Source organism: Aquarana catesbeiana, linkage group LG02 (assembly GCF_042186555.1).
Source record: "Aquarana catesbeiana isolate 2022-GZ linkage group LG02, ASM4218655v1, whole genome shotgun sequence".
NCBI classification, from domain to species: Eukaryota; Metazoa; Chordata; class Amphibia; order Anura; family Ranidae; genus Aquarana; species Aquarana catesbeiana.
This window is the reverse complement of record NC_133325.1, coordinates 286,723,212-286,747,502: the sequence shown is the minus strand read 5'-3', so window position 1 is coordinate 286,747,502 and position 24,291 is coordinate 286,723,212.

Genomic DNA, 24,291 nt, shown 5'->3' with positions numbered 1-24,291 from the left:
TGTGTCTGTATGTATGTGTGTGTGCATGTGTCTGTATGTGTGTGTGTGTGTGTGCATGTGTCTGTATGTATGTCTGTATGTATGTGTGTGTGTGTATGTGTCTGTATGTGTGTGTATGTGCATGTGTCTGTATGTATGTCTGTATGTGTGTGTGTGTGTGCATGTGTCCGTATGTGTGTGTGTGTGTGCATGTGTCTGTATGTGTGTGTGTGTGCATGTGTCTGTATGTGTGTGTGTGTGCATGTGTCTGTATGTATGTCTGTATGTATGTGTGTGTGCATGTGTCTGTGTGCGTGTGTGCATGTGTCTGTATGTGTGTGTGCATGTGTATGTATGTCTGTATGTATGTGTGCATGTGTCTGTATGTATGTCTGTGTGTATGTGTGTGTGCATGTGTCTGTGTGTGTGCATGTGTCTGTATGTGTGTGTGTGTGCATGTGTGTGTGCATGTGTCTGTATGTGTGTGTGTGTGTGTGTGCATGTGTCTGTATGTATGTCCGTATGTATGTGTGTGTGCATGTGTCTGTGTGTGCATATGTCTGTATGTGTGTGCATGTGTACGTATGTCTGTATGTATGTGCGTGTGCATGTGTCTGTATGTATGTGTATGCATTTGTCTGTATGTATGTGTATGCATGTGTCTGTATGTGTGTGCATTTGTCTGTATGTGTGTGTATGTGTCTGCATGTGTGTGCATGTGTCTGTGTGTATGTATGCGTGTATGTTACTTTTAATCTGCCCCCCATTTCCTGTACCATCAGAACTGCTTTTGTAGGGCTTGTTTGTGATAGCAGCCAGGACTGCTGCTCCTCTGAAAAGCAATTCATGCATAGATCGCTTTTCAGAGGCATTTGACAGGCAGTAAAGAGGCATTATGTTGCCTCCTCACCACCTGTTTTAAGCCCGTAAATGCAGCATCATTATACCGCAACCGTGCAATGCACACAGTTGCGGGATAGTTGCAATGCAGCCCCATTCAGCCTGGGTATACCTCCAGCTGCAGCCACAGCATGTGTACACCCCCAGCTGCTCCCTCTGCAGCTAAAGGGGAGAAGTTGGGGGTGGTAAAAACAGCTTAATCATGTGGTTTTACTGCCCCTCTAACCTGACATGTGAACAAACCCTTGGTTCACATCTGTGTGGCTGCATGCTACGTGTAGGGCAGCTCATTCATTTCAATGGGCCTCCCTACCCACAAAAATGCAGGGAAAGAAGTCCCTGACCTTTTTTTTTTTTTTGAATTGCACTGAGAATTAACGGTACCCCTAAAGAGCAGAGCATTCGTCTGTGTGTCGGGAACGAGCGCGACAAAGGCAAGAGAATTCTTGTTGGGCAGTGTATTAGTGCTCGAACGAACACACTTATGCCCTGTACACTCGGTCGGACATTGATCGGACATTTCGACAACAAAATCCATGGATTTTTTCCGACAGATGTTGGCTCAAACTTGTCTTGCATACACACAGACAAACAAAGTTGTCGGAAAATCCGATCGTTCTAAATGCGGTGATGTAAAATACCTACGTCGGGACTATAAACGGGGCAGTAGCCAATAGATTTGCTCTCTTAATTTATTCTGAGCATGCGTGGCACTTTGTGCGTCGGATTTGTGTACACACGATTGGAATTTCTGACAACGGATTTTGTTGTCGGAAAATTTTATAGCAAGCTCTCAAACTTTGTGTGTCGGAAATTCCGATGGAAAACGTGTGATGGAGCCCACACACGGTCGGAATTTCCGACAACAAGGTCCTATCACACATTTTCCATCGGAAAATCCGACCGTGTGTACAGGGCATTAGACCGAATTTTAATGGTTCAAAGAATGTCAGGCAAAATGGTCGGCCCTCACACATGTTCACGTCATCAAATCTGGCCCTCTTTGAAAAAAGTTTGGACACCCCTGGCATAGACGGTCCTGAAGGAAGGAACTCTTACTAACAGGCTAACATAAGCAATATTTAAAGTAGAACTATAGGGAAAAGGCAAAACTTTTTTTATCATTTTGGAGGGGGGGGTTTATATTCCCTTACTTATTTATACTTATTCACATTTGCCACCCAATCAAAACACCCATTGTTTTAAATGAAGTCACTGTTGTTTTAACAGTGTATCAGAATGTCACAGTTTACATTAGCATTACCTAAATGGAAAAAGATTACCGTATATACAGTGGATATAAAAAGTCTACTCACACCTATTAAAATGTCAGGTTTCTGTGATCTAAAAAAATGAGACAAAGATAAATAATTTCAGAACTTTTTCCACCTTTAATGTGACCTATAAACTGTACAACTCAATTGAAAAACAAACTGAAATATTTTAGGGGAGAAGTAAAAATAAAAAAAATAAAATTATGTGGTTGCATAAATGTGCACACCCTCTTACAACTGGGGATGTAGCTGTGTTCAGAATTAAGCAATCACATTCAAACTCATGTTATATAGGAGTCAGTACACACTTGCCATCATTTAAAGTGCCTCTGTTTAACCCCAAATAGAGTTCAGTTGTTCTAGCAGGTCTTTCCTGACATGTTTTTAGTCACATTCTACAGCAAAAGCCATGGTCCACAGAGAGCTTCCAAAGCATCAGGGGGGATCTCATTGTTAAAAGGTATCAGTCAGGAGAAGGGCACACAAGAATTTCCAAGGCATTAGATATACCATGGAACACAGTGAAGACAGTCGTCATCAAATGGAGAAAATATGGCACAACAGTGGAACTGGATGTCCCTCCAAAAATGATGAAAAGACGAGAAGAAAACTGGTCAGGGAGACTGCCAAGAGGCCTACAGTAACATTAAAGGAGCTGCAAGTACTGGCTGTACGGTACATGTGACAACAATCTCCCGTATTCTTCATATGTCTGGGCTATGGGGTAGAGTGGCAAGATGGAAGCCTTTTCTTACCAAGAAAAACATCTAAGCCCAGTTAAATTTTTCAAAAACACATCTGAAGTCTCCCAAAAGCATGTGGGAAAATGCGTTGTGGTCTGATGAAACCAAGGTTCAACTTTTTGGTCATAATTCCAAAAGTTATGTTTGGTGCAAAAACAACACTGCACATTACCAAAAGAACACCACACCCACCGTGACGCATGGTGGTGGCAGCATCATGCTTTGGTTCTATTTTTCTTCAGCTGGAACAGGGGCCTAAATCAAGGTAGAGAGAATTATGAACAGTTCCAAATACCAGTCAATATTGGCACAAAACCTTCAGGCTTCTGCTAGCAACCTGAACATGAAGCAGAACTTCATCTTTTAGCATGACAATGACCTAAAGGATACATCCAAAACAACAAAGGAATGGCTACAGCAGAAGAAGATTAAAGTTTTGGAATGGCCTAGCTAGAGCCCAAACCTGAATCCGATTGAAAATCTGTGGGATGATCTGAAGAGGGTTGTGCACAGGAGATGCCCTCGCACTCTGACAGATTTGGAGTGTTTTGCAAAGAAGAGTGGGCAAACATTGCCAAGTCAAGATATGCCAAGATGATAGACTCATACCCAAAAAGCCTGAGTGCTGTAATAAGATCAAAAGGTCCTTCAACAAAGTATTAGTTTAAGGGTGTGCACACTTATGCAACCATATTATTTAAGTTTTTTATTTTTACTTCCATCCACCTAAAAGATTTCAGTTTGTTTTATGTCACATTAAAGTTGGAAAAAGTTCTGAAATGATTTATCGTTGTCTCATTTTTTTACATCACAGAAACCTGACATTTTAACAGGGGTGTGTACACTTTTTATATCCACTGTATATCTGTATATACAGTGCCTTGCAAAAGTATTCACCCCCCTTGGCATTTTTTGTGTTTTGTTGCCTCACAACCTGGAAGTAACATGGATTGGTTCAGGATTTGCATCATTTAATTTACAGAACATGCCCACACCTTTGAAGATTTTTTTTATTGTAAAGCAAACAACAAATAGGACAAAATAACAGAAAAAGTCAATGTACATAACTATTCACCCCCCTAAAGTCAATACTTTGTAGAGCCATCTTTTGTGGCTGTCACAGCTTCAAGTCGCTTTGGATAAGTCTCTATAAGTTTGCCACATCTTATCACTGGGATTTTTGCCCATTCCTCCTTGCAAAACTGCTCCAGCTCCTTCAAGTTGGATGGTTTGCACTTGTGAATAGCAATCTTTAAGTCTGACCACAGATCTATTGGATTGAGGTCTGGGCTTTGACTAGGCCATTCCAACACATTTACAACAACACGTTTCCCCTTAAACCACCCAAGTGTTGCTTTAGCAGTGTGTTTGGGGTCATTGTCCTGCTGGAAGGTAAACCTCCGTCCTAGCCTCAAATCACACACAGAGTGGTACAGGTTTTGCTCAAGAATATCTCTGTATTTAGCACCATCCATCTTTCCCCCAACTCTGTCCAGTTTCCCCGTCCAACTGCTGAAAAACATCCCCACAGCTTGATGCTGCCACCACTTTGTTTTGCTTTGGGGATGGTGTCCTTTGGGTGATGTGATGTGTTGAGTTTGCGCCAGACATAGCGTTTTCTTTGATGGCCAAAAAGTTCAATTTTAGTCTCATCAGACCAGAGCACCTTCCTCCATACATTTTGGGAGTCTCCCACATTCCTTTTCGCAAACTAAAAATGTGCCATTTTGTTTTTTGCTGAAAGTAATGGCTTTCTTCTGGCCACTATGCCATGAAGTTCAACTCTATGGAGCGTACAGCTTATTATCGTCCTATGTACAGATACTCCAGTCTCTGCTCTGAAACTCTGCTACTCCTCCAATGTTACTTTAGGTCTCTGTGCTGCCTCTCTGATTAATGCCCTCCTTGCCCGGTCAGTGAGTTTTGGTGTGCGGCTGTCTCTTGGCAGGTTTGCTGTTGTACGATATATGGTAGACGTTCCACGCTACCCCCAACCGTGATAAACCAATGTGGAATTTAAATTAGCGAAACGCTATTTTAAAAGTGCATAAAAAACACACAAAATCGCAAATATATGAAACATATATAATCCTGAGTGCTGCAACTAAAAAACCCTGACCATGAGGTTTTGTACAGTATAAAGAAAAAAGTTCAGTGCGCTACTCAAATTAAAACGGAATAGTAATGTGAATATAAAGAAATGAAAAAATTATAGTTCATATGGAAAATGATGGTATCATAAACCGGAGGTGTGGTTCCTCTTTAAGTCTTCAGTAAATCTTCTATGGATCTTCTAAGACAGTGCGGAAATAGGAAAAGGGGGCTGCTTACCAGATTTGATGGATTCCCACCACAGAGATCATGCAAGCCTGAACAAAACTCCTCTCGGGGTCAGGAACAGCTGGTGTTTGAGTAGAGACAGACTTCCCTCCACGCCTGGTAGTTGAAATTTCAGAGGCGGCAATCAGGAACACTCTCCCCTATTAGCTGCTCCAGCAAGACCTCTCGTAGCAGGAAATGGTATATTTTAAAAGAAAAATAGGCGCTTCATTGTGCAGTAGTTTAAAATGCTTTAATCCATGAATGGACAACTGACATCAAAGTCAATAAAGCGCCTCTTTTTCTTTTAAAATATACCATTTCCTGCTACGAGTGGTCTTGCTGGAGCAGCTAATAGAGGAGAGTGTTCCTGATTGCCGCCTCTGAAATTGCAACTACCAGGCATGGAGGGAAGTCTGTCTCTACTCAAAGACCAGCTGTTCCGGACCCCGAGAGGAGTTTTGTTCAGGCTCGCATGATCTCTGTGGGGGGGATCCATCAAATCTGGTAAGCAGCCTCCTTTTCCTATTTCTGCACTGTCTTAGAAGATCCATAGAAGGTTTGCTGTTGTGCCATGTTCTTTACATTGCGTTATGATAGATTTGATGGTGCTCCTAGGGATCATCAAAGATTTGGATATTTTTTTATAACCTAACCCTGACTTGTACTTCTCAACAACATTGTCCCTTACTTGTTTGGAGAGTTTCTTGGTCTTCATGGCAGTGTTTGATTAGTGGTGCCTCTTGCTTAGGTGTTGCAGCCTCTGGGGCCTTTCAAAAAGGTGTATATATGTAATGACAGATCATGTGACACTTATGGGGCGTACACACGGTCGGACTTTTCAGCTACAAAAGTCCGACAGCATGTCCGACAGACTTCCGGCGGAATTTCGGGGACTTGCGGCAGACTTTCTAACGAACGGACTTGCCTACACACGACCACACAAAAGTTCGACAGCCTAGTACGCGGTGACGTACACCAAGTCCGGCGAGACTATAAAACGGAAGTTCAATAGCCCATACGACACCCTTTGGGCTCCTTCTGCTAATCTCGTGTTTATCTCGTGTTAGTAGAAGTTTGGTGAGAGACGATTCGCGCTTGTGAGACTCGTATTTTTCAGTTCGTTTTAACTGTTGTTCAGTCTGTGCTTGTGAGGTTTGTATCTGCTTTTCAGTGCGTTTGGTCAGTTGGCATTGAGAAATCTTTGTTTTATTGTCCGCTCGTTCCTGATTTTCAGGTCGCTCTTCACAGGCCTTGCTGTTCTTCAGTGCGTTCTGTTTAGTGCGTTCTGACCAGCCGACCGTTTTGAAACCATGTTACCTGTACGTACTCGTCGTCGAGCTCGTGCATTGTATGTGTTTGGTGCTGTAGTTTATTCTTCAGACCAAGACCAGTCCATGAACAGGGCGAGGAGGAGTTCATGGACCAAGAATTGGTTGCTCCAGCGTGACCAGTTCTGTCACATGCCTTTGCTCCGTGAGATCCGTGAGAATAATCCTGAGGATTTCAGGAACTTTCTCCGGATGACGGACCCCGTTTTTGACCGTTTGTTGGCTTTGCTGACCCCCTATATCAGCAGGCAGGATACCTGCATGAGGCAAGCCATCACTCCGGAGCAGAGGCTAGTTGCCACGTTGCGGTACTTGGCGACAGGGAGAAGCCTGCAGGACCTCAAGTTCTCGACAGTCATCTCCCCCCAGGCTCTGGGGATCATTATCCCAGAGACCTGTTCTGCCATCATCCAGGTCCTGCAGAAGGACTATATTAAGGTAAGATATTTTTCTTTTATTAGCATCACATGTTCTTTTATATAATCTTTGATAATGTAATGTATTTCTTGCCTCAAACACTACTTACCATCATTGCAATATAGTGTGAATGTCCCCTTTTTATCCTCACACATGCAGGATTTTTTTCCTGTTCTTTTTTGTCATGCATGTATATTTTCCTTCAATAACCACCCCAGCATGCAATGATGGGCACATATCCACCTAGTCTACTCATTTTGAATGTATTTTGTTTGAGTGTATTTAGTGTGCTTATAATTAGCAATTAGCTTGATTTCCCAACCCCCTCCCCCCCCACCTAAACTTAATCCAAATAGTGTGCTTATAATTAGCAATTAGCTTGATTTCCCAACCCCCTCCCCCCCACCTAAACTCAATCCAAATAGTGTGCTTATAATTAGCAATTAGCTTGATTTCCCAACCCCCTCCCCCCACCTAAACTCAATCCAAATAGTGTGCTTATAATTAGCAATTAGCTTGATTTCCCAACCCCCTCCCCCCACCTAAACTCAATCCAAATAGTGTGCTTATAATTAGCAATTAGCTTGATTTCCCAACCCCCCCCCCCCACCCTCGTAAAAATTTGCTAGAATGTTCTGTGGTGTTGATTTGTATAAAGCAAATATATGTTGCACTTTGCAAAATGCATGTGCACTCTCCAAGTGCATTTGTTCCAGTGCTTTAGTAAATGAGCAGAAGCTCTGCTGATTTCCATCATCAAATCATATGCAAGCCACAAAGTGTTTTCATTAATTGCCCTTGCATGTGATTGTGTACTCCTTGCAACATGACTGCCTTTTTACCTTACCTCATTTACTGTAAGCTGGTTAGCAACTGCACCTGCAGAGTGCGACAACTGCAGTCTTGTAGCCTTTTTAGTCCCTAAATCCCTGCGTGTCCTAAAAGTAATCTTTTTTAGGGATTTCACAACCCCCTAAAATGTAATCAATGTTCCATCAGAGGGGGTGAGCAATCTGATAAGTGTGCCTTTCCATATTAGTTCTTCCCGAAGATTTAAATTATTTAATGTTATACTGATGCTGGGGAATAATGTTTTTAATTGTATAATTTTCTTGCAATGTTATCTTCAAAATTAATGATTTTGGTTTTCTTGTTTGATTCCCCAGTTTCCTTCAACGCCACAGGAATGGCAGACTGTGGCATCCCATTTTGCCACCCGTTGGGACTTTCCCAATTGTGGAGGGGCTATAGATGGGAAACATGTCCACATCGTGCCACCACCCCATTCGGGGTCATACTATTTTAATTATAAGGGGTTCCACAGTATTGTTTTAATGGCGGTGGTGTCGGCACACTATGAATTTTTATATGTGGACGTGGGGAAGAATGGCCGGATGTCGGATGGAGGAGTATTTGCCCAGACGGAGTTCTGCCAGCGTCTCCAGAGTGGTGGCCTGGGATTGCCACCTGATGCGGATAACGTGGAAGGACTCCCCTTTGTCTTCATTGCCGATGAAGCCTTCGCTCTGAGCAAGCACCTCATGAGGCCATTCCCCCAAAGAACCCTCACCCCGGTGAGGAGGGTTTTTAATTTCTGGCTGGCCAGAGCTAGAAGAGTGGTTGAGAATGCGTTTGGGATTCTGGCCAGCCGGTTCCGCCTGTTTCAAACCTCCATTAATTTGGCGGAATACAAACTTAATTTTATCATTTTATCGTGCTGCATCCTGCACAACTTTTTACACCAACATTCTCCAAATTATATGGTAACAGTTGGGCCTGAGGCCGGACTTATCGATGACAACCTTACGGGCCTGGATACTGTCCGTACTGGCTTGGCCCCCCAAAGTGCCCGTCAAGTTAGACAGCAATATGTTAATTATTTTATGGGTAGGGGGGCCATTGCAATGGGCCAGGATATCTAAATATTTTAAATAAAAAAAATCTTGATGAAATCGTGAATTATATTTATTGCTTGCCTTTCTTTTGGGCTTTCTCCTAGGTTATGGTCGAGCAGTTGTAGTGCCAACTGTATTTTCCTTTTAAATGTCTAAATAAGCTCCATTGCCACTGTAAACAACTTTTTTAAAATTATAACCAAACTGATACTGAGCATTGAAATAACAAACCACACATTTATTTAATTCCTAAGCAGATGTTTTTATTAATCGTTGTTATGCATTCAGTTATGCATTTAGTATAAAATGTTCCTAGCCAAAAATATAATGATATCTTAATAATTTAGAAAAATATAATTATAGTTAAATATTTTTACATAATCAAAAATACAATTTTTTGGGCATTTTGATTTTAGCAAACATGCTTTTTTTTATTTTTTTTTTTGTTTTTTAAAATCTTTTTTTTTTTTTTTGGTTTTTTAAAATCCATTTATTTTTTTTTTTGGTTTTTTAAAATCCATTTTTTTTTTTTTTTGGTTTTTTAAAATCCATTTTTTTTTTTTTTTTGGGTTTTTTAAAATCCATTTTTTTTTTTTTTTTTTTGGTTTTTTAAAATCCATTTTTTTTTTTTTTGGTTTTTTAAAATCCCTTTTTTTTTTTTTTTTTTTTTGATTTTTAAGGTATTTTCTCTAAACAGCCCTCCTTTTTTAAATGCTGTTAAACAGCCATATAATTTGACCAAAAATAATAAAGAGAAGGCCCAGAATGGGGTCAGCAAACCAGGAAATGAAGGACATGATCGATGTTTTGGGGTTTCAAAAAGGGCATTTAGATTCGACCCAAAACATCAATCATGTCCTTCATTTCCTGCTGCATACAATCCAGCCGATTACGCATTTCATCGATCTCCCCATTCCAGGCCATTTTTTGACCAATTAGCCGTTGGGCACTGTCTGAGGTGAAATAGTCACTTCTTGTACCTAAAGTGGAATGAAACAAAAAAATGTGTTTAGAAATATGCACACATACATAGTTTACCTTACCATAAAGCTGGTGTCTCAGACACTGACCTGGTGGGGTGCCCATGTCGCATAATTCCTGAACATCCTCGGGGGTGGCGCTGTTGCTTGACTCAAGCACAACCAGATCACCTAAAATAGAGTAGAAAAATTACATAAAAGAAAAGGCAGCCATGCATAGATTACCGTAAGCTGGTGTGTCAGACACTTACCTGGTGGGGTGCCCATGTCGCCCACCTCTCCTTCCTCCACATCCTCAGTGGGGCTTGGGCTGATTTCCCAAGTATGTTCTTTTGCTGGGGGGGGACTGGGTTCCCCTTGTTGTGATTTTTCCCCTATGTGAAGCAAAAATTAATATACTTAGCACACAGATATTTTAGTACATACTAATCTTCAAACATTTGTAGTGAAGTGGTGTACAAATTGTCTGTTTGTGTAGAGTTCCTAGTAGACTTCAAGATTTTAATTTCTAAAGACATATCAAGATGGATAGATATCTCGATATCTAGATATCAATATCAAAATATATCAAAAAATCTTTGGATCTCTCTCTCTCTATATATCTATAACTAAATATAAATCTTCAATCTCAAACAAAATCTAAATCTAAAAATAGATATTAATTTAATTAAAAAAAAAAGAAAAAAATTCTATATCTATCTATATATCTACCTATATATCTATATACATACATATATACATACATACATATGTATATATATATATATATATATATATATATGTGTATATATATATATATATATATATGTGTATATATATATATATATATATATATATATATATATATATATATATATATATATATATATATATATATATATATATATATATGTGTATATATATATATATATGTGTGTATATATATATATATATATATATGTGTATATATATATATGTATATATATATATATATATGTGTATATATATATATGTATATGTGTGTATATATATATATATGATTGATTGCATCGTTTGAAACGATCTTTTAATAAACATTGTTACATATCTATATATAATATATACATATATATCTCTCTCTATATATATACACATAGACATATATATATATATATATGTATGTATATATATATATATATATATATATATATATATATATATATATATGTCTATGTGTATATATATATAGAGAGAGATATATATGTATATATTATATATAGATATGTAACAATGTTTATTAAAAGATCGTTTCAAACGATGCAATCAATCATATAGGAATGAAAAGCACATGGAGCGGTATACGAGGTAATCAACACAAGATGAAAACACAGGTACTTACTTTTTTGCAGCACTTTACAGATTCGTCTGATTTGATCCGGCTCCCTGAGTTTCAGGTCAGACCATCTTTTTCTAATTTGATCCTTGGAGCGCTGTACCCCAAAATAAGCCTGTAAAGTGTCCACCACCTTCGCCATTATTTTGGCCTTGCGCAAATTTGGCCGGGCGTACGGCCCATACTTCCCATCATAGTCCTTTTTTTGAAGAATGGCCACCATCTCCACCATCTCTTCAAAGGACATATTGGAGGCCTTAAATCTAGGCCTCACAGATCTTGACGTTCCGGCCTCCGGGATTTTTTCGCTACCTGAGGTAGTAAACATGTCATGTGTCTCCGCCATTATTCACCCCACTACGCGCCGTAACTAAAAATGGGCGGAGAACATGAGTTAAAATCAAACGTCAGGGGCGGGCGACGCAGGCGGAGTTTCACACATGCGTAGTGTATAAAGAGGGGCCTTGCGCACGTGTCGTACGTACGTTCTGTGCGTAGAATTAAGGGGCGGAGAACATGAGTTAAAATTGAACGTCAGGGGCGGGCGACGCAGGCGGAGTTTCACACATGCGTAGTGTATAAAGAGGGGCCTTGCGCACGTGTCGTACGTACGTTCTGTGCGTAGAATTAAGGGGCGGAGAACATGAGTTAAAATTGAACGTCAGGGGTGGGCGACGCAGGCGGAGTTTCACACATGCGTAGTGTATAAAGAGGGGCCTTGCGCACGTGTCGTACGTACGTTCTGTGCGTAGAATTAAGGGGCGGAGAACATGAGTTAAAATTGAACGTCAGGGGCGGGTGACGCAGGCGGAGTTTCACACATGCGTAGTGTATAAAGAGGGGCCTTGTGCATGTGTCGTACGTACGTTCTGTGCGTAGAGTCAAGGGCGGGTTATATGCGTAAACAAAAAGAACGTCAGGGGCGGGCCAAATAGGTGTAGTATTACGCATGTGCAGTGTATAAAGCGCTGTTACGTATTGTGTCGTACGTACGTTCTGTGCGTAGGTGATAGTGGACCGGGACGCTACTAAACGAAGGTAATTTAAAATGTATACTTTTGGTCAAGACTTTGTAGCAAGCGGCCTATATGGCTTGACAGATTGATGAGGCCTACATAGGGATAAGATGATGAGGGTTTAGCAGAAACCTAATAAGTGTTTTTTGTCTTGTGACTTTATCTTTTATACAGACATTATGAATCCCCTATTTAAGGATCCAGAGTTCCTTTCTGCTTTTATTTCTAAATATAGAGAGATGAGGAATTTGTGGGAGGTGAAACACCCACAGTATTATGCAAAGCATGTGAGGAAGTCAACGCTGGAGAGACTTCTGGCCTTTGTCCAGGCGACCATCCCGGAAGCAACAATGGAGACATTGCTCAAGAAAATTGGGGTCTTGAGGAACATGTATAAGAGGGAACATAAGAAGATCCAGGAATCAATGAGATCAGGAGCATCAGCAGATGATGTTTATGTACCCAGGCTGTGGTACTACAATCAACTCCGTTTTCTTGATGACCAGACTGAAGCCAGGGCATCACTTTCAACCCTTCCCTCCACCCTTCCCTCCACCCTTCCCTCCACCCCAGCAGAGGCTGATGAGGAGCAAGCTGGGTCTTCCATCCTGGATGAACCGGATATGACCATCTGGAGTCAGGTAAATTATTTTAACAAATATTTACTGTACTAATATTAATGATGTTAACTGGATGTTATAATTGTCTAAAATAATTTTGCCCTCAAAATTGTGTATACATATAAATTGACAGTAGTGGCTAAATATGTTTGGCACCTGCTTGAAATAATTAGGGTGTCTGATTAGACTCTTTTATTAAAGAGATGTATTCACATTGAATTTGCTAGTCATGAGAAGCAAACTGTGTGTCATTGATGAACCCAAAAAAATATACTAAAACTATTGTCCTTTTTTTATACACAGGATGAGTCCATCCAGGAGGAATATGGGGAAAGTGGCAGGCAGGAGGAGACCGGGCCCATGGACAGCCTGGAGGAGGCCGGATTCACCATCATCCTGGAGGAGGCTGGGCCCAGTGTCAGGCAGGAGGTGGCTGCTCCCAGTGAGGTGGCTGCTCCCAGTGAGGTGGCTGGGCCAAGTGAGGTGGCTGGGCCAAGTGAGGTGGCTGGGCCCAGTAGGAGCCTGACCGAATCCCAAGTGCCTCCCCTCCACCTTCCCAAAAAAAGGGCCAGGAAGGGGATGGTCACACAGGAGGCATCCCTGCGCCTCATGCAAGAGGCCACCCGTTTTTTAAAGAGCCCCCCCCGAAGCGGAAGAGTCCTATGGCTGCTACTTAGCCAGCAGGCTGCTTCAAATGGATTGGGAGCAGCGCCTCATTTGTGAGCGTCTATTTGGGGAAACAATCCAGAAGGGGCTGCAGGGCACGCTAACACGAAACACCCAACTACATGAGGCAGCCCCCCCTCCTCCTCCTCCTCCTCCTGCCACAACTGAAACACCAGAGCCACAGCCTCGAAAGAAGGCTACAGGGAAGGCTGCAGGGAAGGCTGCAGGGCAGCGTGGAGGAAAGGCTGCAGGGAAGAGAAGAAAGTGATGACTTGGGTTCAGTCTGGTCTGACAGAAGACGCAGGCTGTTGTAGTACCACAGTCTGGGGACATCTATATCATCTGCTGGTGCTGTTGATCTCTGGATTCTTGGACCAGATTGTGCTCCCTCTTATATGGACTCCTCAAGATCCCCATTTTCTTGTACACATACTTTTTCCAGCGTTGACTTCCTCTTTATTTTATTTAGACCATAAATAAATGGATCTTTTTTGAGTTTAGGTTTTTTATTTTAAATCATAGATTTTAGACACAATGTTTTAAATTAACAAGGGACAACAATCTCATTGATTTTGCAAAAACACAACAAAAATAGATTAAAATAATGTTAATAATGTTCGAGTGGTAAGTATTTAAAAAAAAAAAGATACATAACCAAAAACGGTTCTTTGGGTTAACTTTATATAAAAAAAATAACAAATCACTATAAAAACAAAAATTATAAAGGGTTCTTTGTGGTAACTTTACAAACATTAAAAAAAATTTAAAAAATATATATAAAAATGGGTTCCCTGTGGTAACTTTACAAAAAAATTTATAGATAAACAGAAAAAAAGTTCCACAACAATCATAAAATAAATATCTGGATAAAAATTACAAGAAAAGATGACTCCACCAAAAAAAAAAAAAAGTTTAAAAAGTATTATTAGTATGGAAACATTGTTTTGAAAAAGCATACCATGTCATTCATGAGATCAAAGAGAAAAAGAATCCAGAAATCTGTTTGGGAGAACTCTGTTTGAATATGAACAGCAAAACATCTTCGTTCTTTATAGCATTCGTAAAGAAGACATTAAATGCGCTGCATTCAACGATCACAGATTTTGCAGCGTGAGGAATGTGCTACCTACAATACGAACACTAGTTTTACTAGACCGAGTGCTTCCGTTTAGTTTTTGCTTATGAGCATGCATCGTTTTTTTGTCCGTCGGACTAGCATACAGACGAGCGGACTTCGGGGTCCGTCGTAGTTACGACGTAAAGATTTGAAGCATGTTTCAAATCTAAAGTCCGTCGGATTTGAGGCTAAAAAAGTCCGTTGAAAGTCCGGAGAAGCCCACACACGATCGGATTACCAGCCAGCTTTAGTCCGTCAGCGTCCGTTGAACTTTTGTAGACGAAAAGTCCGACCGTGTGTACGCAGCATTAGATTGCATACAGGTGGACATCATTTCACTAATTATGTGACTTCTGAAGGTAATTGGTTGCACCAGAGCTTTTTATGGGCTTCATAAGAAAGGAGTGAATACATACGCACATGCAAATTATCAGTTTTCTATTTCTGAAAATTAGTTTTATGTATATATTTTTCTAATTTTACTTCACCAACTTAGACTATTGTGTTCTGATCCATCACATATAATTCAGATTAAAAAAAACATTGAACTAAAGGTTGTAATGTAACAAAATAGGTAAAAAGCCAAGGGGGGAGGGGTGAATACTTTTGCAAGGCACTGTATATTGTGTTACTATGGCTCTTTTGGTGTTTTTATAGTATAGATATGTGAATTGTTACATTATAGACCATATATTGTTTAGAAGCTAAAATCCCCCTATAGATATGCTAATTAACCTGTTGGACTGATTTGTGAAGCTCGGGGCAAGAAATGATGCTACAGAAAATTATGCTACATGTAAGGGGGGAGGGAAGGACTTGAACAACCCATGTGGGGAAAAACAAAAGAACAGTTGTTTGCAGTTGTTTTTGGAGAAGAAAGAAGCAGTCTGGAAGATTCAAAACCCTGGAAGATTACTCCATCATAAAGAAAGACTGAAAATAGGAACTTTACCTGGGGATGACACTAAATCTACAACCCAATCAGACCCCTTCACACCAATAGTATGCAGAAATTCTGCCTCATTAGACTGGGCTTTTTTCCATGGGGCCGCATTTCTGCATATCTGTCTTTGTGCTGGGAGCCCACTCCCAGCACAGAGCCTGGGGTCTCAGCAGGAGCCCTGGGTCCTATACTAATGATCAGTCCCCGGAACTCCCAGTTATGGGTCACCTGATTGCTGTGATAGCCTCTGATTGGCTATTACAATGATCAGTCACTGTGAAGCTGGCCCCTATGTTTCTCTCTGTGAATGGAGGGGAGAGGTACACTGTATCTCTCTCTCTCTCTTTGTCATGAAGATCCTGCCAGTAACCAGTGATCCAGGCACACGGGAACACGGCCACGGTCCCACTGCGCACTGCGCATTCCCGCTGGTGTCAGGCGGGCTATTTAAACCTGTCTGTCACACTCAATCCCCGCTGTCTGCTCTACAGCGTTCCGTGTGCTTTACCTGATCTGATCTGTGTATCCTGTTATCTGACCCGGCTTCCTGTTTGACCATCCTGCTATCCGCCTGCACCAGACCCTCTTGGCTTGCCTGACCATCCCTCTGTGTAAACCCTGGTACCTCTGCTGTCTGACCAATACCGACCATCGGCTTGTTGACCTTCCCGCTGTGTATACCAGCATCCAGTCTCCTACCTGCTGTCTGTTCCTGGTTCCAGTCCAGCGTTCCAGGCTCCTACCTGCTGTCTGTTCCTGGCTCCAGTCCAGCATTCCAGGCTCCTACCTGCTGTCTGTTCCTGGTTCCAGTCCAGTGTTCCAGGCTCCTACCTGCTGTCTGTTCCTGGTTCCAGTCCAGCGTTCCAGGCTCCTACCTGCTGTCTGTTCCTGGTTCCAGTTCAGCGTTCCAGGCTCCTACCTGCTGTTGTTCCTGGTTCCAGTCCAGCGTTCAAGGCTCCTACCTGCTGTTGTTCCTGGTTCCAGTCCAGCGTTCCAGTCTACTACCTGCTGCTTGTTCCTGGTTCCAGTCCAGCGTTCCAGTCTGCTACTTGCTGCTTGTTCCTGGTTCCAGCTCAGCGTTCCAGTCTGCTACCTGCTGCTTGTTCCTGGTTCCAGTCCAGCGTTCCAGTCTGCTACCTGCTGCTTGTTCCTGGTTCCAGTCCAGCGTTCCAGTCTGCTACCTGCTGCTTGTTCCTGGTTCCAGTCCAGCGTTCCAGTCTACTACCTGCTGCTTGTTCCTGGTTCCAGTCCAGCATTCCAGTCTACTACCTGCTGTCTGTTCCTGGTTCCAGTCCAGCGTTCCAGGCTCCTACCTGCTGTCTGTTCCTGGTTCCAGTCCAGCGTTCCAGGCTCCTACCTGCTGTTGTTCCTGGTTCCAGTCCAGCGTTCCAGGCTCCTACCTGCTGTTGTTCCTGGTTCCAGTCCAGCGTTCCAGTCTACTACCTGCTGCTTGTTCCTGGTTCCAGTCCAGCGTTCCAGTCTGCTACTCGCTGCTTGTTCCTGGTTCCAACCCAGCGTTCCAGTCTGCTACCTGCTGCTTGTTCCTGGTTCCAGTCCAGCGTTCCAGTCTGCTACCTGCTGCTTGTTCCTGGTTCCAGTCCAGCGTTCCAGTCTGCTACCTGCTGCTTGTTCCTGGTTCCAGTCCAGCGTTCCAGTCTGCTACCTGCTGCTTGTTCCTGGTTCCAGTCCAACGTTCCAGTCTACTACCTGCTGTTTGTTCCTGGTTCCAGTCCTGTTCTCCTGTCCGGCTTGCTTACCTGCTGAGTTCCTGGTCCTCCCTGCATTCCAGTCTCAGTCTTCAGTCTTCTCTTCAGCTTCAGGTTCCAGAGGGTGCCACCACTACTGAACTTCCAGTGACTGTTGATCCTGCCAGGCACCCATACCACTCTTCACTCCTGGCCCTCTGTCTCCATTCCAGGGGAACGGGAGTGGGAGCTGTAAGGGAGGTCTTTCTCTGCACTTCAGGCTCAAAACCTACCAGGTACGTGACACTCTTCTTGCAGAGAAAAAAAACTGTATGTAAAAAATAATAATAAATAAAATAAATCGAAAATAGCTAGATCAAGGTGTGATCTAAGTCAGTACCAGGGTTAGTGTTTGGGTCAAATAAGGGTCAAAGGTCATGGTCAGTATATTTTGGGCAGGGTTTTTTTTTTTTTAAAGCATTTTCTAAATTAGTATCAGTGTAAGTTAGTGTCAGTGGGGTTAATTTACTAAAACTGGTGCATTCAGAATCTGGTGCAGCTGTGAATGGTAGCCAATCAGCTTCTAACTTCAGCTTGTTCAATTAGGCTTTGGCAACAAAACCTGGAAACTGACTGGTTTCTATGCAGATGTGCACCGGATTTTGCACTCTACAGCTTAAGTAAATGAACCCCAGTGTTGTCTAGGTAGGATAAAAAAAATCAAAATGCGCACTATTGATTTTGGGCTGCACTATGGGTACATACAATACCTAACATACACATATGTGGTATGTCTGTGATTGTCCAGAGCACTAACTTTTATTTTGGGTTCTTTAGTGGTAGGTTACAGTAGTAACAAGAAACATTTTTTTTTTTACTATTTTGGACCACTTTTCCTATGATAATAATAATTTAAAAAAATCAGGAGATATCCATTACCGTTTACCACCAAATGAAAAGCCAATTTGTCCTGGAAAAAAAAACAAGGTATAATCCACTTGTATGCACAAAGTAGTTGTGATGATATGTACAGTTTTACTAACATATGTCAACAGTGTGCTTAGGCATTAACATTTGTTTTACCCTTAGGCATGAAGGGGTTAAGGTTTTTTTTTTTTATGTATCCCTCTTGCATACATTATCCATACTAATTTGCTGGGAAAGATAGATAGATAATATTAATACACTACAGAAGTTTCTATGCTTCCTTGGGTTTACTAAAAAGAACCTTAAAGGACTCAAAGCAAAACATGCATGCATTCCTGTACTAGCGTACCGTTTATTCCTATTGGGACATGCGGCTGCATGGAAACAGCTGCTGTGTCCTAATATGACATTCAGGTGAGTGCAAGTACAAGTCCAGAACGCACCCTGTATGCAAGAGGAGACCCTCACCTGCACTCACCCACATGTCATATTAGGAGGCAGTAGCTGTGCTTCCTCCTGCTGGGAAATCATGGACCTGCACAGGGACTACTAGCCCCCAATGTGTAGAGCCATAAGTATTTAAAAAAGTGTTCCACAGGAAGTGGAAAATGTGATTTTCTCTTAGCTGCACTTCAAATTTCAGTGAGGCTGAATGCAGGGTTGCAATATCAAGGAAACAGCAAAGCAGTGTGCATGTCCTATTACAATACCACAAATTCGTTCTTATACACAGCAGTCAACCCTCCTTACTTGCTATTATTATAATGTGTCAAAGCACATTGTGCTTCTTCTGATGATGATGAACCAACCTACTTTTATTCTGATGGGTAGAGGTAAAAAGGAGAATGAAATCCAGCTACAAATGTTTCAAAACATATATACTAGACATATTTCATTTTTCCAATTTTACTGTGGAAGTCGGTTGACATAATACTTTAATGCAATGGACATTTTCTACAAATCCAAGGAAATTTTAATCCTGTGTAATCTTTCTTAAAACAGGTTTATGTAAAAAATGGTGTCTCTGCTTTAGACAAGATAGCAATTAATTATTCAGCAACAAACTATGTCATTTTTAACCTAGGGCAAATAACTTATGTAAAATCATCTACAGTTATTGACTGAGAAGATGGTCATATACAGTATAATGAAACAATATAGTAAAAGATATTGTATTCTGTATCTGGCTAATACCTCTAATGATAGCATCCAGTGTAAAAATTCCAGCAAACATGACAGTTATAGTAGTTACAATTAACACAACACATAGGTACAGCCAGCCTAATGTATATAGGTTGTTGTTTATATTTTAATTCATAATTATTGTAAGGACTGTAAAAAAAAAAAAATATATAGTATTTCACAAAAGTACACCACGCACATTTTTGTAAATATTTTATTACATCTTTTCATGTGACAACACTGAAGAAATGACACTTTGCTAAAATGTAAAGTAGTGAGTGTACAGCTTGTATAACAGTGTAAATTTGCTGTCCCCTCAAAATAACTCAACACACAGCCATTAATGTCTAAACTGCTGGCAACAAAAATGAGTACACCCCTAAGTGGAAATGTCCCAATTGGGCCCAAAGTGTCAATATTTTGTGTGGCCACCATTATTTTACAGCACTGCCTTAACCCTCTGGGGAATGGAGTTCACCAGAGCTTCACAGGTTGCCACTGGAGTCCTCTCCCACTCCTCTATGACGACATCACGGAGCTGGTGGATGTTAGAGACCTTGCGCTCCTCCATCTTCCATTTGAGGATGCCCCACAGATGCTCAATAGGGTTTAGGCCTGGAGATGGCCAACTTTGGTTGTTTGGACGTTCGGCGAACAACGAGCATTATGGGGTGTTCGTGGCAAATTCGAAAGCCGCGGAACCCTGTTAAAGTCTATGGGACACTAACATGTAAAACCAAAAGGGCTCATTTTAAAGACTTATATGCAAGTTATTGTCATAAAAAGTGTTTGGGGACCCGGGTCCTGCCCCAGGGGACATGTATCAATGCAAAAAAAGTTTTAAAAACGTTCTTTTTTTCGGGAGCAGTGATTTTAATAATGCTTAAAGTGAAACAATAAAAATTAAATATTCCTTCAAATATCATGCATTGGGGGTGTCTATAGTATGCCTGTAAAGTGGCGCAGTTTTCCTGTGTTTAGAACAGTACCACAGCAAAATGACATTTCTAAAGGAAAAAAGTAATTTAAAACTGATTGCGGCTGTAATGAATTGTCGGGTTCGGCAATATAGATAAAACTCATTGAAAAAAAACAGCATGGGTTCCCTCCAGTTCATTACCAGGCCCTTTGGGTCTGGTATGAATATTAAGGGGAACCCTGAACCAAAAATCTAGAAAAAAATTGTGGGGGTCCCCCCAAAACCCATACCAGGCCCTTCAGGTCTGGTATGGATAGTAAAGGGAACCCTGCACCTAATAAAAAAAATGGCTTAGGGGTCCCCCCAAAATTCATACCAGACCTATATCCGAGCACGCAACCTGGCAGGCCGCAGGAAAAGAGGGGGATGACCCTCAACATTGGGAGGGTGCTTTGGATTAGCCCCACAAAGCACCTTGTCCCAGGGACAAGGGCATCATCCCCACAACCCTTGACCGGTGGTTGTGAGGGTCTGTGGGTGGGGGGCTTATCAGAATCTGGAAGCCCCCTTTAACAAGGGGACCCCCAGTTCTCGGCCTCCCCCCATGTGAATTGATAACGGGTACATTGTACCCCTACCATTTCACAAAAAATGTGACAAAAATAGTAAAAAGGACAGGAGACACTTTGGGGCAAGTTAAAAAAATTATTATTACATTATTAAAAAAATAAAAATGTCCCGTGATGTAGATCCATCTCATGCCACCTTACGAGCCAAAAAAAGAAAAAAAAAAAAAAAGCAACAGCTCCACCTCCATGGGAGGCCCTTGCCGAGTGATGCTTCTTCTCAATGACAGCTGTTATATAGCTGAGGGTGGGGCCACTCGGTGATGTAAACGGGCGACCCCGCCTTCCTCTGACGTTGCACCCAAATAAAATTGACGTCCTTTTTTTCCCACAAATAGAGCTTTCTTTTGGTGGTGTTTGATCACCTCTGCGATTTTTATTTTTTGCGCTATAAACAAAAAGAGCACCAATTTTGAAAAAAATGCAATTTTTTTTACTTTTTGCTATAATAAATATCCCCCAAAAATATATAAAAAACTTTTTTTTCCTCAGTTTAGGCCGATATGAATTCTTTTACATATTTTTGGTGAAAAAAATCGCAATAAGCGCATATCGATTGGTTTGCGCAAAAGTTATAGCATCTACAAAATAGGGGATAGTTTTATAGCATTATTAATTTTTTTTATTAGTAATGGCGGCGATCTGCGATTTTTATCCTGACTGTGTCATTATGGCGGACACATCGGACACTTTTGACACATTTTTGAGACCATTGTTATTTATACAGCGATCAGTGCTATAAAAATGCACTGATTACTGTGTAAATGACACTGGCAGGGAAGGGGTTAACCACTAGGGGGCGATAAAGGGGTTAAGTGTGTCCTAGGGAGTGATTCTAACTGTGGGGGGGATGGGCTACAACTCACATGACAGCGATCACTGCTCCCGATGACAGGGAGCAGTGATCTCTGTCATGACACAAGGCAGAACAGGGAAATGCCTTGTTTACATAGGCACTTCCCTGTTCTGCGGCTTCGTGACACGATCGCCGGGAGACCGGCGGACATTGAGTCCGCTGGTCCTGTGGGCACGGTCACGCTGTAAGCGGCGAGCGCGCGCTAACCCCGCCAGTTAAAGGGGACATACAGGTACGCCCATTTGCCCACCTCTGCCATTGTGCCGACATATATCCGCATGCAGCAGTCAGCAAGTGGTTAATGTGTAACTAAAAAAATAACATCAACGATACAGTCTCCCAATAGCAATAACAGGAACGTTTTTGTTTTTCCTAATTCCTCTTGTAACATAGTTTTATTACCTGCTGCTCTTGGCAGTAGATATATTATTTTTCAAATACCTTACAATAGTCTATATCTAGGCATATAGCTTAAACGTTTTTCCAGATGAGAAAAATAAACTGTTGTTGTAGCGTTAGCTGAGGTTCATTTTTTTATCTTTTCCTTAAAGGTTAAGTTCACTTTTTTTTCTAAATACCAGCTTACCTATGTACCAATATACCATTAATGTACCTCTGTTGCAGAAAAGAAAAAGTTTTTCCTGTCTTTTAGGATAGGCATTACCTCAGTCTCCAGTCTCCCTATAGAAATTACCTGTCCTGAAATTTGGTATTTATGACGGAAAAACTGTTATGCTGCGTACACGCGGTCGGATTTTCTGACGAGAAGTATTCGATGGGAGCTTGTTGTAGGAAATTCCGACCGTGTGTAGGCTCCATTAGACATTTTCCGTCAGAATTTCTGACAAACAAAATTTGAGATCTGGATCTCAAATTTTCCGACAACAGATTTCCAATCGCGTGTACACAATTCCAATGCACAACATTTCATGCATGCTCAGAATCAAGCAAAAGAGCTGTACTGGCTATTGAACTTAATTTTTATTGGCTCATCATATGTGTTGTACATCACCGCGTTCTTGACGTTCGGAATTTCCGACAAGATTTGTGTGACCGTGTGTATGCAAGACAAGTTTGAGCCAACAACCTTTGGAAAAAAAACACGGATTTTGTTGTCGGAATGTGCGATCATGTGTACGCAGCATTAGAGGGAAGAAGTTCACCAGCTGACCTCATTAACACACACCCTGCACCTGCCCTCCCTGTCCAGGAGATTTTCCACTCCCACCTCCACAGTTACATGCTTTTCCAATGCAAACATTCAGTGTTCTCTAAACACAGCCATCGATAGTTTTGTACTTTACCTTCATCTTGCCTAGATTGTTCATTTGGCAGAGTGTGCAGATGCTGAGCGATCACACACACTATGCAATCTGATTGTACAATTTACCATATGAGGACCTACCTGAACAATCTATTCCATATGTATCAAATCAGACAGGCCTTTGTACTACATAGCTGATGGTAGATCTAAATGAGATTGTAAAATCATATTGTAATATGTATGGTCAACTTAAGGGAAGAAGTAGGAAAGTGGGTTGAAATAAAACCAAGCATGTAGTATTGAAGGAAATGTGGTCCAGAGTAGTAATACTCTTGCCTATTCTGTGGTGCAAAAGCCAGTGCGTGATAGGATATGATCTACAGGAAGTGATGGAAGCAGAAAGCATTTTTTTTAAATTAAAAAAAATTGAGGTGAAAATTCAAAGCTGCCATGGACAAGGTAAGTGAGAGATAAGCACATTGGGATGGTTTCGGTTTGGGCAGAAACAACAATAGGAGATGCATCTATTTGTTATGGAAAAGTGAAATTCTGCCAAAAAAGGAAAATGTATTTAAAGCAGAACAGCTGTCAGCAGCACTTACCTCTCCTCCAGAGATGCAAAACCTGCAAGCTCCCTTGTCACTGATGAACTTTGCTTTGCCTTCTGAGTTTCGTGTTTCTGTCTATTATGATTGACTGGTCCAGGCTGTGAAAAACTTTTTTTAACTCATTTAATTTTTTATATGTATATGTGACAGACAGAATTGAGCCTTGGGTAGTCGTTTCTTTCCAGAATACAAACAAAAGGGAGTAAAATTGTAGCATGCAACCATCATGTACTATTGAGCTCAGTACATGTAAGCTTATAGTCAGTTTACTATAGATTTTTGCATTTTGCTCATATATAATGCTGCCCTACTGAATAAGCCTGAAAATGTAAAGCAGTAATTTGCTCATTGGAATCAGGAAGCAACCTAGTGTCATAGTTCTCACCTTGCTTGTGCTTTAAATAGAGGGAGCATATATTTAACATATTCACATTTAGTAACAGCAGCACTATCTCATATCTTAGCACACAATATGTTTGTAGACGTCTAAAGACATGCAGATGTTTCTCAATATCTAATGAAAGTTAAATATATCTTTTAATTCTAAGACCATTTTTTGAGAATATTCATATCTATTGACTAGATACATGTCTTTTATTGTAAGTTGTATTGGGTGCTGTATTCCTTGCTGCAAATCCAGAAATGATTTAAATGCACTTTCCTCTTGTATGGA